The 12453-nt window shown below is 33.9% G+C and overlaps 1 protein-coding gene across 1 annotated transcript in view; it reads left to right on the forward strand.

Annotated features, from left to right (window-relative positions):
• The window catches only part of FCHO2 (FCH and mu domain containing endocytic adaptor 2), a 106735-nt gene that overhangs the window by 1041 nt on the left and 93241 nt on the right, over positions 1-12453 (forward strand). The gene's annotated exons all lie outside the window — the stretch shown is intronic.

Below are 12453 nucleotides of genomic sequence, written 5' to 3' on the forward strand. Positions count from 1 at the left end.
AGTAGTACAATTCCATTTCAGTTAAGATATAGAAATATTTAAAGGCGTAATCTGTCTTAGAAAATTTCTAAGTGTCTCAAGCAAGAACTTGCTTAGTAATCAGATCAGTTCATAGCTAGTCTTGAAAGTTCCTTGTTTTCCACAGCGACGTTAGATTTTTTTTTTTTTATAAAACAGCTTTATTGAGGTACAGTTCACACACACAATACACCCATTTAAGCATACAGTTCAAGGATGGATTGTATGTTCATAGAGTTGTGCGTACATCACCACAATCAATATTAGAACAATTTCATCACCTCAGAAAGAATCCCTGTATCTATTAGCAGTCGCTCCCCATTTCCCTCCTACCTCAGCCCTGGGCAGCTAAACCTGTACATTTCTGCCTCTGTAGATTTATCTGTTCCGGACATATCAAATGGGATCATACGCATATATGTGGGCCTTTGGGACTGGCTTCTTTCACTTCACATGTTTCCAGGGTTCATCCATGATGTATGGTACTTCCATTTTATGGACAAATAATATTCCATTGTATGTATATAACACAGTTTATTTATCCATCACCAGTGATGGACATTTAAGTTTCCAGTTTTTGGCCATTATGAGTAATGCGGCTATGAACATGTTTGTACAGGTTTTTGTATGGACATATGTCTTAATTTATTTTGGGAATGGACTTGCTGGGTTATATGGTAATTCTCTGTTTTACATTCAAGGAACTGCCAAACTGTTTTCCTAAGTGGCTGCACCATTTTACAATCCCACCAGCAATGTCTGAGGGTTCCAATTTTTTCACATGCTGGACAACACTTGTTATCTGTATTTTTTATTACAATAGGTCAGTATGAAGTAGTGTCTCAGTGTGGTTTTGATTTGCATTTCTCCGGTGGCTAATGTTGGGCATCTTTTCATGTGCTTGTTACCCATTTATGTATTTTCTTTGGCGAAATGTCTGTTCAGATCCATTGCATGTTTAGATTGGGTTGTCTTTCTCTTACTGAGTTGTAGGAGTTCTTTTTACATTCTGGGTACATGCCTCTTATTAGATATATGATTTTGTAAATATTTTCTCCCGTTGTTTGGGTTGTCTTTTTCGTTTTCTTGATGGTGTCCTTTGAAGCACAGACATTTTTAATTTTGATGAACTCTTGTTGAAGTCCAGTTTATCTAATTTTTCTGTTATCACTTACGCTTTTGTTATCTAAGAAATCTTTCCCAGACCAAGGTCACAAAGATTTACTTCTGTGTTTTCTTTTGTGGGTTTTATAGTTTTAGGTCTTACATTTAGACTTATGATCCTTTGAAGTTAATTTTTGTTTGGTGCAAGGAAGAGGGTACGTGTTTCCCAGAAAACAGGACCCAGCCAGACAATCAGCTCTAAGGCGTCTTTTGGAGCAAAAATGAACATAAGACCCGGTCTTATGTTTAACATAAGACTGGGTATAATATAATATAACATAAGATCGGGTATAATATAATATAACATAAGACCGGGTATAATATAATATAACATAAGACCGGGTATAATATAATGTAACATAAGACCGCGTCTTATGTTCATTTTTACTCCAAAAGATGCCTTAGAGCTGATTGTCCGGCTGGGTCCTATTTTCGGGGAAACACAGTACAACTTCATTCTTTTGCATGTGAATATCCAGCACCCTTTGTTGAAAAGGCTCTTTTTTCTCCATTGAATAGCTCTGGTATCCTTGTCAAAAATCAGTTGACTATAGATGTATGGGTTATTTCTGGATGTTTTAGTTGTATTCCATTGTCTATCCTTATGCTAGGACCAACCACACTGTTTTTATTACTATAACTTCGTAGTAAGTTTGGAATTGGGAAGTGTGAGTCCTCCAGCTTTGTTCTTTTTCAAAATTATTTTGGCTATTCTGGGTCCCTTGCATTTCCATATGAATTTTTGGTTTAGCCTATCAGTTTTAGATGCTAGGTTTGACAGTGGTAATTTATAAAACTTTTAAAAGGATCATTTAAAAATGACATGCTTACAATATTTTGCATATTTTTGATGCATGAATGTGTATTTGGAAGTGTGTTAATTCCAAATCATACATTAACATTTTAAAGTTACCTTTTGTTTTTTGTTAATTGAGCTTTGAACATAGTCTTGTTTGTTGTTTCTGGCTATTATGGATAATGCTTCCATCAACATTTTTGTACAATTTTTGGTGTGCCCTTTTTTGTGCCTCTTAATAGAGGAATGGTAATAAATTTGGATCTGAAATCTAGAGCTAATCCCAAGTCTAATTTGTGTTTCAGTTTTTGCCTTTACTTCCACTATTGAGTACAAATATTTTAAATAGACGGCATTTTTATTTCCAAGCCTGGAATTGGGGCTGAAAGCTCTAAATTGGAACTTGAAAAGCTCTGGAGGGTTAAGTGAACTAGGAAAGTCTAGAAACTAAATAAATTCTGAGAATTTGATAGTTGACTATTTAAAACAACATAAAAATTTACATATTTCAGGATCCTTTATAAAATAATTTCTTAAAATATAGAACCTAAGATATTAGTTTCACTATTCTCCCCTGATGTTCAAAGTGGCACTGTCAGAACAAAATAAAACTTGTCAAAGTGAGGTAATGGGAAACTTTAACACTTTAAGTTTCTAACCAAACAACCTATTAATTTTTTCCCCCTACATGTAAAAAGACAAACCTTTTGTTTTGTGTCATTTTATTAGAGGAAAATTTGAATCATTCAAACTCTTCAAGCTCTTTTGAAAGCAGCACATCCTGCCTTTTTCTTTAAAGTATAGTTTTTCTTAACTAAAACTACATGCTACGTTATAAATTCTTTTACTTAATACTATACTTTGAAGCGAAAACTGTATTCAAAACTTCCTACAGTTTTGTTGCTGATAAGTCAGATTTTGCCACAAAATATAGTGCCATTGATAATCAAGTTGAAGATGTTTTTCTTTTCTATTAGAATTGGACAGCAAAATAATCTTAATAGCAGATATCCACACTATTGCTTTTAATATGTAAAAACAGTTGTTAGTCCATCAAAAAGATTATGTATCTTTAAAAAGGCATCAACAATTATTACAATGAGGAAGTGTCTCTATCTGCTACTTCATTCTCAGAGAGTTGAGTACTAGTTAATACTTTTGAGATTCTTAATGTTAGCATTGCACATTTTAATAGTTATTAAAATGGCCTTATGTTTTTATGTAAGTCCACATTAATTCAGGAGTTAAAAACAATTTAAGGAATAAATTTCATCGGTCATAATTATTGAAGGGGAAAAATAAGTAAGCACAACATACTAGGTCAAATACCTCATAAATCTCATTTTACGTAATAATCCTAATCTGTATAAGATACGAAGCATTTTCCCAAAGACGTCAAGTATTCTTTAGCATACATCACATTGTAAGGAACTGATATTTTTAGTTAGGTTACTTTTTCCAAAGATTGTCTCCAGTCAGCACATCAAGAATGAATGCACAACAACTATCTTAGGTATTTTTTATCCTGAAGTTTTTCCTTATTTCTTTTACTGATTAACCAGTGTAAGAATCTCATTCCATTTGTCTGTTGGTTTCCCTGGTATTGCTATACTTAACTTTTAAATAAAATTGGAGCACTTAGTTATATATCCAGAATTTGACCTATGATTACATGCATAAACTGGGAGGATTAAAATGTTTTTAAAAACTTGGAATTGCTATTAATAGGACTTTGGAATGCAAAACATTATCATATTTTTGCTTGATTATTTACTCTAAATTTAGTATCGTAGATGAGAGACTAACGCATACATACATATTAATTGGAGTTGTTTGTCCATATGATAATTTAAAAATATATGTCTTTAGAAAATTAGTTGAAGTTACCATATAAACCCAGAACATAGACTCTATTACTTGAAATTTCCAAATATTGTAGTTTGGGGTACCTGCTTAGGATATGATCCCATTAGATGATATACTAAAATTTAAAAAGTATATTTGTATGTATATTTCCATATGTACATTAATTAACAGATTTGCAAAATTTACATGGTTCAGTATTCAAAAGGTACAAAAGGGAATAAATATGGTATAAAATCTCCCCCCTTTTCTCCAGCCATCAAGATCTTCCCCAAAACAATTACTGTTACCAACTTCTTACCGAGCTTTCTAGAGATAACCTGTGTATATACATGTAGATAACATACACTAAGTTAAAATGTATTATTGTATAACTGTTAGCCAGTTAGCCATGCCCAAATTGTTTTCAACTACAACAGGCTGTGAAAAAGCAAACTACAGTTTCATCAAACTAGGTTTAAGTAGACTTAACAGGTATACGTTATAAAATTATAGTATTTTAGATGGCACTAAATTTTATTGTGAGGCCTTAGTTTTTCTGGTGGGGGGATGTGGAGGGATGGTTGTTTTGTATTTTTGGCTTAATCTAGGAGAAATTTGAAAGAAATTGATATTGATTTAGTTTGCATAAATTCAATTCAGGAGAAGGATTTTTGAACATTGATATGGAAAGGATAAAAATTTGCTGTCTGGCTTCTTTTCTAGCCCTACACACTAATCCTTTCAGAATCATTTAAATTATTTAGGCAAAGGCGTGGGAAAACAGGTATGCTTTGTATCATCCTGCGTGTTTGGTTAGCATAAACCTTTGGGAAGTAGGTTTTTGAATCGTGCGGTATCTGAGATTATCCATCCTGATTTCATAATTCTAGCATAATTAAGCACCTTAAGAAATCCATATAGAAACATGGTATCATGCAGACTTATAAAGGGAAGGGAATAAGGGCTTGGCTTTCAATTTACATAGTGTGGAAAAATTAAAGAATATTAGAGTTGGAAGAATTTTAATAATTGGGTCCACAGAGGTTATAAATTCAGATGTAGGAAAAACAAAAACAGCACTGAGATGTATAATTATATCTATTGGTGAAGATGCTAGAGAATGTTGCTGGAATGGCCAGCCAGAAAGGATTAAAGTGGGAAGTGATTAGTGAACTGTGTGATGAAGTTGGCACACAGTTCCATCAATTCCATCAGACATACATCCTCCTTGATGGAATTTAGATGGCTTTAAGGATTTAACTAACTGGAAAGAGGTGTGTTATAATTAAAAAGATTAAGGAGGAGTATTTGAGTGTTGAGAAAAAAAATTTTTAATTTAATAAGATTTATTTCCTTCAATCAACCAACAAATGTGTTTGAGTGACTTTTGTACCTGCACTGAGTAGTTTTGGTTGCTGAGCAGTGCTCATTCTGCATATTTTATTCATTGTTTTGTGCTTTAGCAATATCTTGCCAATAGTTCTGCAGAATAGTTTTAGTGATCATGTGTGAAAATTTCAATGTATAAATAGAACACTGACTGAAAGCGATTGTGGCTTGTGGTTGAATGGCCTGTTTACTTATAGAAAAACTGCTTGCATGTATTTTATCCTTTTCTGCCTAGTAGTTTCCAAGGCAAAATGGCACCGGAGGGCTGTCAGTGTATATTTGTTGAATTCCCAGCAAAAATGTCTAGAAGTTTCTTTTCCTAGAGGGGCCATTTTGCAGAGGAAAAAAAATTTTTTTACAGTTAGTTAAATATTTTACTATGTCTTTCAGAGAAGGCTGATAAGGTGAGACCACATCCAATGCATGTTAAATGCACTGCTTTGCAGTGGCTCGTCAGAGGTCGTCAAATAAATATCAGTAAGAGCTAAAGTAAAAGGAGACTGCAGAGAGGTAGGAAGTGATATGTATTTGTTTGTTTCTGAGGCTGTCTGGACTGGGTGGTTGGGCTTGGTATTGTTCTCACAGACAGCTCCTCCAGATCCTTCTCTTTCCACCCCCCTGAAAATGTTTTTAATTGAAATGGAAACTAGGTAAAATCAACATTTTAATTCACAGTCTACACTCTATCATCTTTCTGTCTATTTTCCAGTTCTTGGGCTAATCAAAATTGAGAATATCTGGGTGTTTTTTTTTAGTGTTTAATTTACTGTTGCCCTTAAAAGGCTCTTTGAAGGAGAAGTTTCAAACCATTAACTAAAGTCTGTGGGGTTTATAGGTTTGTGCTTTTCTACTATTTTGTGACTCTTAAAAACCTAGGTGTGTGAACAGTTCCATTTTAGTTAAAATAGGAATTTCATAGCATTTTTAATAGACATGCATTTTGTTCTTTAAGTGGAAGTTAGATGGTATGTTGTCTGTTTTAAGTGTTTAAGTATAAAGTTATGTTATAAAATCAATCAGAAAAAGATGCCTTTGGGTTTCCAAAATGGGTTTGATGACTTATTCAAACTTTAATTTGAAATTTCAAGGATGTCTTTCTTGTAGACTATATTTGGCTAGAAAAAAAATGAGCATTTTTAGTGACTTGGTGACCTTACTTATAACTTATTCATCTTTTCAGCTAAATTACAGTTCAGTTGATAATTTAGATGCAAAACAGTATGCATAGCAGATCTCATTTCCATATTAAAAAGTAACATGTGACTTATGTGTATCAGGAAGGAATCTGGACTGATTGATATACATCCAACTGTTAACTGCAGTCGTCTTAGTTATATTAGAGGGTAAGAGGAAACAGTACGAACTGAGAAGTTTGTGTTCTCTTAAGGGACTTGTCCATGTGATTCTAAACTTACATCTCCGAGGGATAATAAAACTTTTTTTTCTGTTTCATACTAGTAAGTATGCAAAGATGTTTAACAGATTCTATTAGATTATAACGTGATTTTATTTGCCCTGAGGTCATAGTCAGTGGGTGTTCTATGACAGTGCATTAAGATATGCAGATAAAAGATCCTATTTTGTAATTGTCCTCCTTGGGCCAGCAATGGTGTTAATAGTTGTTTTTGTCAGTTAATACTGAAAATTTCTCTACAAGAATTTATTGATTAAAAGGGATAAAAATGTTATTTACTTAACTTTTTGGGCAACCTTATTTATATATATATATTTATTTAATTTTATTGGGTAATATTGGGGAACAGTGTGTTTCTCCAGGGCCCATCAGCTCCAAGTCGTTGTCCTTCAATCTAGTTGTGGAGGGCGCAGCTCAGCTCCAAGTCCAGTTGCCATTTTCAATCTTTAGTTATAGGGGCCGCAGCGCACCATCCCATGTGGGAATTGAACCGGCAGCCTGTTGTTGAGAGCCCGTGCTCTAACCAATTGAGCCATCCGGATGCCCCTCTGGAAGCTCAGCGGCAACTCGTTGTCTTCAATCTAGTTTTGGAGGGCACAGCTCACTGGCCCATGTGGGAATCGAACCAGCAGCCCTGTTCAGAGCTTGGGCTCTAACCACTGTGGGGACAGAGTCCCAGAGAACAGTTTCCAGGCTCTCGGCCTCTTCATGGAAAGGTACTGGCTTGGGTAGTAGATGGCCATCAGCTGTGACTAGTTGGCCGTCAGCTGTTTCCAGTTAGTCATTAGCCACTGATATAACTGCTGTGGCTGCACTAGGGCGTTGGTTGGTTGGCAGAGAAGAAGCGGACGGCGGGTTGCGGATCTTGTGGCTCCTACTTCCTGTGTCTCCAGCCCAGCTGCCACCGAGAATATAGTGGTATGACTCCCCTATCTATGGCTCTGTGGGTGTTCCTTTTTGGCCTCACCATATCCTGCATTCTTGTGTGGGGAGCTGCATGACACCAACTGAGCCACCCGGCGGCCCCATATTGGGATGGATATATTTTACATACCATATAATTCACTCATTTAAAGTGTACAAGTCAGTGGTTTTTAGTAATAGTCACAGTCATTTGGGTAATATTTGCAACCATCATCACAAGTCAATTAAAAACATTTTCATTACCTCAAAAAGAAACCCTGTACCTTGTATCACTCCATACCTTCTCCTTCCCACCCCCCACCCCGCCAGTGACCCACTAATCTACTTTCTATCTTTATAGATTATCTTATTCTGGACTTTAATATGAATGGAATCATGTAACATATGGTCTTTTGTGACTGCCTTCTTTCTCTCAGCATAATGTTTTCAAGGTTCATCAATATTGTTACATGTATCCGTACTTAATTCCTTTTATGGCTGAATAATATTTCAGTGCATGGGTATATTACATTTTGTTTATCCATTTGTCAGGTGATGGACATTTGGGTTGTTTCCACCTTTTGGCTATTATGAATAATGATGCTATAAACATTCTTGTACAGATTTTTTCGTGGACATGTATTTACTTGTGTTGATTAAACTAGTGAATAAGCCAGCTGACAAGAAGCGCATCACTGTTTAGTAAATACCTACTTTTAAAAATCTAGCTACAGGTGTACCTCATTTTATTGCACTTTACTTTATTGAGCTTCACAGGTGTGTTTTTTACAAATTGAAGGCAAGACCTTCCACCAGCGTAAAGCTTACAACTTACTTTATTGCGATACTCATTTTATAGCGGTGGTCTGGAACCAAATGTGCAGCATCCAAGGTATGCCTGTATTTGGGGACGGGATATTTTTTTGGTGGGTGGAAATAATGTTCTAACATTGTGGTGATGGTTGCACAACTCTTCAAATATCCTAAAAATTACTGCATTGTACGCTTTAAAGTGGCGAATTATATGGTGTATGAATTCTATCTTAATAAAATTGTAAAAACAGAATAATTAAAAAAATTTGAACAGAAGCAAAACAAAACCTAGCCATTGATAAGCGATTTTTTACCAACAATTGTAGTATACTTGGGATAAAATTGCATTTTAAAACTGCTTACCATGATAGCTTTTAACTCTATTACTTTATATTGAAGACGTGGCTTATTTATTATTAATTTTTTATTAAAAAGTTTATACTCATTATTCCACTTCCTAGAAATAATTTGCTGTTAATAGTTTGCTGTATATGACTTCCGATTCCTTTTGTATACATACATGCAACATGTAATTTTTTTTTCAATAAAAATGAAATCCTACTAGGTATACCGTTTTGCACCTTGCTTTTTAATTTATTTTTTTAACCTGAAAAAAAAACACCCACAATATCAGGCCTCCACAGAAGAATGGGTCATTATGAAGTCTGCAGTCATCTGTTACCAGTGAACATAAATAGCAGCCATATCCAACTGTTAGGGAGGGCTGACCTTTCTAAGTAAGATTTAACCATTCAACTAAAAAAATAAATCTTGCTCATATATCGGACCTCCCTGTACATTTTTCCTGCAATTTCCTGTAAATCTACAGTTATTTCAAAATAACAATTAAAAAATATATTGCTCTTATTAGGAAGATACTAACGTTCAGAAATTGAGGTAGCAGGAACCAATATGTTAAAGACCAAACCAAGCAAAGCTGCTCTCCATGACACAAAAGGAATCTCAACTTCTCTTCCTTCTTTCCTTTTTTCAAACAACCTTATTGAAGCGTATTTTATATGTCATAAACTCTACCCTAATAGTGTGCATTTTAATGATTTTTAGTAACTTTCCTGAGTGGTACGGCCATCACCATAAATCAGTTTTAGAACATTTTCATCCTCCCAATAATGAGGCCCCTCATGCTCATGTACAGTTAAATGCTCTCTTCCACCCTCAGCTTTAGGCAGCTACTATGGTAATCCACTTTCTTACTCTCTAGATTTTCCTATTCTGGACTTTTCATAGTCATACAATATGAGATCTTCTGTGTCTGGAGTCTTTCACTTAGTAAAATGTTTATGAGGTTCATAAAGCAGCATGTGTCAGTGTCTGTTCCTTTTTATTACCAAATTGTATTCCATTTTATGGATATACCTCATTTTGTCCATCTATTTATCAGTTGATGGATAGTTAGGTTGTTCCCAACATTAGGTTATTATTGGCTATTATAAATAATTGTGTCTTGCTTTTTTCCCACAGTATACCTGGGCAGATTTTTAAAATTAATACTTAAAAATGTGCCAATTTTTTTCCTTCACGATCTTTTAAAAAACACTATATGTATTTCATTGTAGGATATACTGTCATTTAAGGTAATGTTAATGGATGTTTTCGAATTGTTTGATGTTTTACTATTATAACCAGTGCTGCAGTGAATATTCTTCCACATTTATTTTTGTATGTGTGTTAACTGTGATAGAGGTTTCTAAAAGTGGAATTTCTGGATCAAAGGGCATGAACATTTATGGTTTTAGTAAAATATTGAAGACCAGAAAATATCATTAGCTGTAATTCTATTTGATAATAAAGGTCTATTGTTATTTGTACATTCCTGTATTTTTAGTTAGCCAAGGAAAAGCAAGTTCTGCCTGTTTGAGTTAACAGGATACGTGAAGAAAAAAATTTTTGTGTTGAAAATAACAGGAACATAACCACTTCAAGGTCTATCGTGATAAAATGGATGTGCAATTCAGAGATGCTTATTTTACTTTTCTTTAAATTAGAACCACCTACTGAAAACATCGGGGGTTCCTATGAAAGTTATAGAACCTGATGGGAGTACTTTTAGTTAAAAATACTGGATAATCTCAAATGGTGTAGAATTATAATGAGTTATGATTGTCAGTTTCAAGAGTGTCTCCCCATTTCCCCAGAATTTCCAATATTTTGTGCAGGTGAAGACTGAAGCCAAATAGATATAGACCTGAGCTCCAGTGCTGTGTCCTACTATATTTTTTCACATATATCTGTGTATATTTAATACATTGTTATCTTATCAAGGCTAAAAAGTAAGTTTTTTACAAGGCGACAATAAAACCTGGGTTCTTTGTTAGACACCTTGACATTGAAGTTTTTTTTTTAAAGAGTGTCATTTGAGGTATTAGTTTTTTTGCTTTATTTTTGCCAAACAAAACCTTATGATCAGGAAATAGTTTTGTTAATAGGTTTGTGAAATTGTTAAAGAAAATGGTGTCTAGAGTCAGACTCATGACATTTTTTTTGACTTCAGTAAATGAATGAATCCCCAAATGGATTTATAATCATGCAGGAGGGTGTTTATGTTTAGTTGTTAGTGCCTTTTGAGGTTGGCTGCTTCTTCATTACATCCTTATTAGGATGAGTTTTCCTTTTCTTTTCAAGTGAAGACCTGGTACTGTTTCCTAAGATATGTTATTGTTACTATATTAAGGTTATATATGTTGTATAATAAGCAAATTAATAAACCTCATACCCTCTATTGGGAATTTTAAGTAATATGTTGTTTGGATGTCTGAATGTTACAAGGAGCATATTCCTTCGAGAACCCAGAGTTCTGAATATAATTTAACCTTTTCTTTATTGCTTAGTGTTTATAGTACTGTAACAGTGAAACAGTTCTCAGGGCCTTCTTGCTCCAATTACAAGATGGTCTCCAAGTACTTGTCTGCTTTAAAAAAAATAAGATTTTATTCTTTCCCTTGTAAGACTGATAAATATTATTTCTTCTAATAGTCTGTGATGATTTGACTAGCCTTTCACTCCCAATTCTTTTTCCAGTTTACCCTTTAAATACACATAATGCACATTGGGAACCCAAGTAACTTGACGTGTTAGCATCATGTGCAAATGAGAACTAGTAGGTGTCAGATGAGAGCTTCGGAGCACGAGAGCTTCAGATTTTGGATTTTATGGTTTTAGGTTTCAGGTTTGGTGTTTTCAGGGTTCATGAATATATTATGGAAGTTGGTGGATCATCTAATCATTTGTAGTTTCTGTATTATATTCAAGTAATGGAATGAATCCCTTGGAAGATTCAGGCCCTTCAATATTTTGTCTGTAATTTTATTTACTAATCTGCATGATGATGTTATTTTTGGTTGCTATAGACTAGTGATAACGGTTACTTCAAAGAATATTCTTATTTTGGTTGGAATAAATTTGCGTGAAAAACCCAGGGAGAGTAAAAAATTAAAGTTAGATAATAAATTTCTTCTTGAACGTGAAAAATTATATATTATATTATCTCATTAAAATAAGACATTTTAATTTGTTGTATTGTATGGCAGACTAATTACTATTAGCTGACAGGTTTATTAGGGATCACTTATTTAATTCTTCATTATTTTATTTTTGCTGAAAAATGAAAACCGAAGAGAGTTGTTGAGCTTGGTTTATTAATAAATAATCTTTTATTTCACCTATAACATTGATATTTCTAATGTTTTCTTTGCTGTGACTTGCTAATTTAGTATTTATTGGATTAAACAGCAGTAAGAGTTTTGCAGGATTGTGTAGTGGTCTGGTTCTGTTTATTTCCTATTAGTTGAGGACTAGACAATAGATTGTCACTGTTCTTTTGTTAAAATTTTATCTACTTTCTCACTTACCAAGTTGTTTAAGTTTACTGACTTACATTTGCAGTTGTATTTTGTGGTATTCAGTGCTTATATGATTAATAATATGCTGTCTTGACTCAGAATTCAAGATTTAGTTATTTTGAAGCACAGACTTTGAGTTAAATAATCAGAAATCCCTGAATGCATGTTAAAGAATTGGGATTTGGTAATGTACTTAAAGAGGTCCGTGTTTATCTTTTCTAAGTTATGCTGCATATTATTTCTTAAAATTT

Source organism: Rhinolophus sinicus, chromosome 3 (genome assembly GCF_057876585.1).
Source record: "Rhinolophus sinicus isolate RSI-liver-muscle chromosome 3, RSI-T2T, whole genome shotgun sequence".
Classification (NCBI taxonomy): Eukaryota; Metazoa; Chordata; class Mammalia; order Chiroptera; family Rhinolophidae; genus Rhinolophus; species Rhinolophus sinicus.